Genomic DNA, 8,120 nt, shown 5'->3' with positions numbered 1-8,120 from the left:
TCAGATAAATAAATAAAATCTTAAAAAAAATAAAAATAAAAATAGAATGACATACGAACATACACACTTAGCTGACTTTCTATGCATCCAAGAGTCAGGTAAAGAAGGACTGAGAGAGGAAACAGTTAAGTGCTAAAGCGATACTTCTACTTTATAGTGCCTTTTTTAACCTCAGCAGATAGATAGATAATATTGCTCAGATGAGGGACATCCAATGAGCATGAACGATGACACAAACTTTGCTTCAGGTGATTCCATAGCCACTGCACTCTGTCTCCAGATGTTATTCATGGTGACAAAAAGATAATTATTGGGTTCCTATAGAAGTTATCACTCCAGCAAAAGGAAAGGAAATAGTCAAAAATGCATGGCAGTCAATCTTGAAAAATGGAAGGAGACCAGGCAGAGGTGGTAAATATCTCTCTCCTTCTCTTAACAGGCAGGGACAAAAAGCTCTAGTCAACCCTTGATGATTTTTCCAGGCAATAACTCATAAAGTAACTTCCTCACAGTGTTAGATAGGTCACTTCCCACCTGATTCAGTTATATGAGATTATTTATTCTAACATCACAGACCTGAAGTGACAATAGAGATAAAGGGAACAGGGGATAAGAAATACTTCCATAAGCATTGAGGGCTACACTAGGAAAGGGTGGATCTGGAGTCTCTTGGAGGCTAATTTCCTTCCCTCTTTTGGTGGTAAAGAGTCAGTAAAGAGCTGACTCAGTAGTTTGACCTGGCACAACACAAGAATGGGTTAATATCAGGAACTGCTATTGGACATTTCTTCTATCAGACCTCCTTTTCAATCAGAAAACTTCTATTTTTTACATGTTTATACAACTATTTCCTATCAGTTGACCCAGTAAATATGTAATTAATATAGGAGGACTCTCTATGGAAAAATTGGCCATGGTCTACATGGTCATACAGTCTATCTATACTAAGACTAAACTATGTATGGGCTTAGGGTTAACTTTTGAGATTACAAAGTTCTACTTAATAACTTCAGGCATGTAAATATTTCCCCAATAAATATTTTTATACCCACACTATATATAACTAGTCATGCCCATCTGTAACCCTTTAGTATAATTTTATTCTAGAACATCCTATAATACTCATAATTATTATAAGTTTATATATTAAAAAGAAATGTTTAATATGCTAACATTATTTTAAGTAGTTAGTATGTTGGAACTCTCTAAAATAACATTAATGCATTCAATCATACTTTGAAATTTGTTGTATAACTACATGTGTATTAATGAAAATGTATTTCTTGACATTTTGATTAAATCTCAAAATGCTTATGGATTTTAATACTCACATTATCAATAAATGCTTTTTGGTGTAGAAAAAAAGTCAAATTGATTTGATAACATATTCTTGATAATTAAGATTATGCACAGTAAAACAAAATAAAAAATGAAATGTCACCCAATCTTGACTTGAAATTCAAATTTGGATTCTTTTTTTCTCCCCAAATTGTTTGTAACTCTAGCACATTTTATGTGCAAACCATTTTAAAATATTTTTTTTTCTTAATAAGCAAACTATTGGCAATGGAATGTAATGAGTTTCAGTAAAATTTCCATATATAGCCTGGTTTGGGGCAGGCCTAGTAAGGGACCCCAGCCTCCTTTCCCATGGGGCTATATTTCCCCTGTCCTGGGGAATCTACACCTCCCTGGTCAGACATGGAAGAAATAAGAGCAAAGCTTGCAGAGATTGCAGAGAGAAGACAGAAGGAAGCTGCATCTTGGGACATTTTGGTTGTTTGATCTGTGGAAGTAGAGAAAGAAAAAGAAACAAAAAAATAGAAAACCAAATCACTGCCTCTGAGCCACCACCAGAAGGTTAGGTGTGCAGTTACTTAAGCATAACATGGGTGGAAAAATTTCCTGCCAGTAACTAATATCTGCTGTCAAGTTACTGCTATCAGTAACTAATATCTACTACCTCATCTTAATATCTTCTCTTTGAATAAATGAATATTCAAACTTTGTAATTTTATGGCCATTAAATTCAGTCACTGCTTTTTCAATATTGATATATTGAAAACGCTTTTGATTTTCAAACTTAGAAAATGGACAGACCTTTTATTAAGAACTTATTTTCCTGCATTTGCTCTTCCTCTGGTAGTGGGTGATTTTTAGTAGTTAACACATGGACCCAAACAGTGTGTGGGTGTGTGTCTGTGTGTTATACATAATGTATTGCATGCAAAAAGTCTGCATACATCTCAAACAATAAAGTTTGTCATTGTATTTTGTCTTCTTTACAAAATGACCTAGCTATCTATATGTTTCTGCTTAGCCTTGGAACTCTTTTTATTTCATTATCTGTGAAGGCTTTTGCTTAAACTTACGGACTTCATGTGTTTAAATATCATCTTGAAAAATCATTTGAAGAGTTTATGTGAAAGAACATTGTAAATTTTTATAACTTATTAAGTAATGAATATTTGTAGAAAATGTCAAATTGCTTCTAATTTATTTTCTAATTCTGTGACTTAAAAAATTAGCAGTTTTTTACATTGCAATAAAGTGAGGGTTTTTTGCTTGCTGAAGATAAATTCTATATGTATTTTTATAGTGAAAGCTAAACAAAGTAAATTTTAAAATATCAAATAAATGATTTCTTGGCTAAGACATCAATGGAATGTGATGTGGTAAGACTTACAAAGAGTATATATTGCATAACTTCATTTATAATTTTTATAAATTTAGTAATTTTATTTATTATTAAAATAAAATTTTATAAATTCTGTAACTTTAATAATAAAAATATAAATTTATAATGGAAAAAAATTGTCGGCATGGTGTTTGTCACTTGGAGGATGGAACTGGGATTGATTTGGAAGGAGTGTAAGACTACTTTCTGGGACAATGATAATATTTTATACCTTGATGGGATTTGGTTACACAGGTGAAATCTTTAGTCTAAAGTTAGACAATGTACACTTAAGGGTTTTGCATTTCATTGTATTTACAAAGAAATAAAATAAATACTGAATTTTAATTAACAACAATGCTGTACTTAGGGGGAAGTTTGCTGATATCTGCTATTTACCTTAAAATGCATCAAAAATAAGATGGACTGATAGAAGGGTATTTAATAGCAGAATCAAATTAGTGAGCATATAGGTGTTCACTGGAAAATTCTTTTAACTTTGTATTTCTAAAAACATTTGTATCAAGTGTTGGAAAAATATCATGAAATAAGATAAAGTAAAAATTTGAATTACCAGATAAACACAAAATGTATTGATGCTTAAGAATAATATACAGTGGTGCCAGTCAGTTGAACATTCCACTCTTGGTTTCAGCTTAGATCATAACCTCAGGATCCTGGATTGAGCCCCAAGTTGAGCTCCACACTCAGCACAGACTCTGGTTGGGGTTCTCTTTCCCCTCTTCCTCTGCCCCTTCCCCCATGCTCTCTCTCTCTCTCAAATAAATTAATAAATCTTAAAAAAATAATATAGAATATGGGGCACCTGTGTGGCTCAGTCAGTTAAGCATCAGACTCTTGATTTGGGCTCAGATCATGGTCTCAGGGTTGTGAGATCCAGTCCCATGAGGGGCTTTGTGCTGAGTGGAGAGTCTGCTTGAGATTCTTTCCCTCTGCCCCAACCCTTGCTCATACTATCTCTTTCAATAAATAAATAAATCTTTAAAAAAGAAGAAGAATATGTAACTAACAAGATAAACACCTAGCCACATAGCTGTGGAGAATATCAACAATGCCTTATAGGATGGAGATTAAGTCTAATTGTTATACACAATATGGAAACTATTATTAAAATGAGAAAAACCTAAGGTACAAGGACTTAAGATTTTTGGGGTGTACCAAATTTTCTAATCTCAGAACTTTTCTCAAAAGTAACATAAAAGAGGTGATTCTTTAAAATAATATACTCTGCAGAATACTAATGTAAAAAAAATACGTGAAGTCTAAAGAGAAACAGAGCAAATGGAATATTCAATTATTTTCTAAAAATTACACTTGCCCCAATCTGATTCTCTTCAGAATGTAATAAGGTCCGTGTTACCGAAAGTATTCAGCACATCATTGAAATTTTTCAGTAGTATAGTGGAACAAGTAGGCCAACATAGAACGTAACATTCTCAAGTTCCCAACTTTTAAGACTTCATGTTGTGATTCATGGCTATTCTTTTCTTTAAAATGATAATGTCTTATTGTTTAGCAGCTACATTTTCCATTTCATAAGTTAATTAAAGCAGCTCCTATAAATATCCCTGTTATAAATCTCTTTGTCCCTCCGCTAAATTAAACATAGCTGTAAAAGTAACCAATTCTCATATTCTTTATTTTAATCTTCAGAATGTCTTCAAAATGTTCATTTGGGACTATGGAGTACATCCTAACTTCAATTTAAATTGTTACTGGAGCTCTCCACCACTGTGCTTGTCCTCTTTCTAGTTCTCTATACATCAGTGTATCTATATTCAACTCTTAACTTCTTTATGCAGATTGCTTTTTATATATTGAACAAAAAATTTGTATCACTTGAACAAATTTTGAACAATAAATAATCAGATATCACTTGAGTGATTCACAGGTCTTATTCCTTGAGATTTTCTTTTAATAAGATTTATTTAAGGGGTCTTGTAATTTGTATTTTGGGCATTCATCATAGATTATCCTGATTAACATAACTCTTTAAGAGACATTGTTTTTAATGAGTTCTAAAATAATTTCCTCTGATCTTTGTTACCTAATATTACTCACAAATGCCTGTAGGAGTAGACTCATTGGCTTAAGTTATATATATTTTTTAATTCCTTAATTTAGAAAAGACTATTAACTAAGTAACTCCTTTATGGGGCACCTGGGTGGCTCAGTGGGTGAAAGCCTCTGCCTTCGGCTCAGGTCATGGTCCCAGGGTCCTGGGATCCAGCCCTGGATCAGGCTCTCTGCTCAGCAGGGAGCCTGCTTCCCTTCCTCTCTCTGGCTGCCTCTCTGCCTACCTGTGATCTCTGTCTGTCAAATAAATAAATAAAATCTTAAAACAAAAAAAATAACTCATTTATTATGATTTAATGTGTGGAAATAAGCAGAAGAGAATCATATAAGACATATTGGTTCCAAAAGAATTCACATAAAAAAGTTATTTAGACCCCACTCCTTCTCAAATCAAACTCTCTCAAAATTCCTAAAAAAAAAAAAAAAAAAGAAGAAGAAGAAGAATTGAAATAGGTGAGTTTGCCAGGAATGGATAGAAGTGAGGCTGGAATTTCTTAATAAGCAATACTAATAAATGTTAAAATCACATTAACTACAAATAATTAGTCAAAAGATACCTGTATGACTTTGCTGCCTAAAACATCAAAAATTCTGTTGTAGAACACCTGGGTGGCTTAGTTGATTAAGCCTCCAACTACTGATTTTGACTCAGGTCATGATCTCAAGGCCCTGTGTTGGGCTCCATGTTCAGTAGAGAGTCTGCTTGAGATTTGCTCTTTCCCTCTCCCTCCACCCTACCTCCTGCTCTCTCTCTTTCAAATAATAAATAAATTTAAAAAAAAATTCTGATATTGTGCTCGCTTGTATATTTTAAGGGCACATTTAAATTGTATCAAAATAGAAATTTACATATACCTTATGTAATCATAACCATGAAAGTCTATAATTCAACAAGATCAAGTTTTGGAAAAGGTCATCAGAATCAAATTGTGGGGCATAATTTTGTAGTTGAAGTCAGTGTAAAGGATAGTATTTTACTAGAAGGTCATCATGGAAAACAAATCTAAGAACTAAATTAGTTTGCCTATTGGAGAACTAGAAGTAGGAAGAAGATGAAATGGAATAATATTGGGGGTAAAATGAAGAAACATATAAGATTAAGTTAATAAAGCTAAGAATTAGGAACCATGATAGAACAAGGCACCTAAAATAACAAGGTGAAAGTGAGGTCCAGAGACAAATATGAAGAAATTAGTTTACACCAACATACATGTTTTTGTCTTTTTTTTTTTTAAGCCCTGAGTATTTTACCCTTTATTGCTTTTCTCTCTTCCGTAGGGCAGATTAATTTCACATTTCAAGTATTTAGGGAAAATGACATAGTTTTATTGTATCTTGATTTCAGTAAGTCACTAGACAAAATTTCTCATAGTAACTTCAAGGGAATGATTGAATAACAGAATCTTGACGACCAAAAGATGGAATTATATCTATCTGTGTGATTAAGTTTTTTAAAGTTGATTATTATAATGAAGCTAAGCTAGACAAAAGATACTAGAGATAGTATCTAGTAAAAATACAAGAGAAGACTCAAAGTGTGTATAATATTTACTATGTGTTTAATTTAGATGATAGCACAGAGAACAAGTTTAAAATTTGTGGTTGAGATTGATTTGGTAATATTAGCCAAAGGATTAAATGAAATAATTTATACTAATAACATCTTTATCAAATAGAAAACTAATATCAAATGAATAATAAAATTATATGTATAAACCTGAAATTAATATCTTCCATCTAAGATGAAAGAGTGAGTTGACAAATTTCAAAACACTTTAACCAGATTGGTAAACAGTTTATGTAAAATAGTTATCTTAGTTGTTATCTCATTACAAGACAATAAAACTCACATGACCTTGAAGGAGGCAATCTGGATCATTATTGTTTGTCTAGGACTAACCACACTTATCTGTCTGAGTAGTACACTTTAAAAGATTACTAAAGGGGCTCCTGGATGGCTCAGTAGGTTAAAGCCCCTGCCTTCGGCTCAGGTCATGATCCCAGGGTCCTGGGATCAAGCCCCGCATCGAGCCCCTCATTGAGCCCCGCACTGAGCCCCACATTGGGCTCTTTGCTTTACAGGGAGCCTGCTTGCTCCCCCTCTCTCTTTGCCTGCCTCTCTGCCTACTTGTGATCTCTGTCAAATAAATAAATAAAATCTTAAAAAAAAATTACTAAAAATTGTACTAAATACTGGAGTCAAGAAGGTAATAAAGAATGATGAGAGGACTGTCAGCTGTGTCATATAAATAAAGGTGGTTGGAATTAGAGTTGTTTAGCAAAAAGAAGAGAACTGTTTGAGTGAGGGAGAGACATTATCTCAGTCTTAATTTTCTTACATTCCTCAAGTTTATTAGTATGCAATGCACTAATAACTGTTTCTCTGATTACTTGACAACACATGTAGTCTTGCTGTTCAAGTTGTCTTAGAATCATTGATCCCAACATCAGAGTGTAGATGAATTTGAAGGGCTGTCATGTGAAAGAAGTAGGTTTCTCTTTTTACTTCAGCAAGCAAAAGTAGAATAAATGTTTGGATAAATCAAGTAGATAGATGTTTTTCTCCATGTACTGAACAATTATCTAACAATTCAGATTATTATCAGTAGTATTTAAGCAAAGGCAACATACATAATCATTTTTAATCATATGATATAAAAGATTCTTATTTTAAAAAGAAAGTAGACTCACTAACAAGCATTAGCATCCATTTCAAATCTCAGATTGTAATATTTTAATTTGGTAAGAAAAATTTGCCAAATAATTTTTAATTTACACTGAAATGTTACGTTAGTCAAATAGTCACAGTAATAGGCTTTTTGATTAAAAAAAAAGACTTTTTTTAGTCTCTTCATTTTCTGTTTTATCTGTACATCATTCAGTGGACAGATACTCTTAGAATTGATATTATTTTCCTCTATTTTACTAACATCCAGAATATAGTATTTACTGACTTGAATCACTCTGTTGAATTAGAGATGAGAAAAGAAACTTCATGTCCTCAAAATTAATCCACATTCTTGGAACCATTTTGAATAAGATACTCCCCAAATAATAATGACACAGTACCTATTTGATTCAGAAAGAGAAGCACATGAACTCATTACACATGGGTTATTTCATCATCTGACAGAAACTGGGCCCTAAGGAAGTTAAACTTGAGGGTTCTAGGGTAGGAAGTATTACCTAAGAAAGGCAAAGTCAGTCACGGTGTTGGTGTTGAGACTGTCTCATTGGCTTGAGTGTTGTTAAAGCTATGTATCTAGTAGGAAAAATTGAGGCAAACTTAGTTAGCACCACAATTTTAGCCTAGTCTTGTTTATAAAAATTAACAGACATGGTAACA

The 8,120-nt window shown here is 32.8% G+C and overlaps 1 pseudogene; it reads left to right on the top strand.

Moving 5' to 3' along the window:
- The first annotated feature begins 1,650 nt into the window (after positions 1–1,650).
- On the top strand, positions 1,651–1,865 carry LOC116854356 (annotated as a pseudogene).
- Positions 1,866–8,120: the final 6,255 nt, after the last annotated feature.

This window comes from Lontra canadensis, unplaced genomic scaffold (assembly GCF_010015895.1).
Source record: "Lontra canadensis isolate GAN:19392208 unplaced genomic scaffold, GSC_riverotter_1.0 scaffold90, whole genome shotgun sequence".
NCBI classification, from domain to species: Eukaryota; Metazoa; Chordata; class Mammalia; order Carnivora; family Mustelidae; genus Lontra; species Lontra canadensis.
This window is presented reverse-complemented; position numbering and strand designations above follow the sequence as displayed.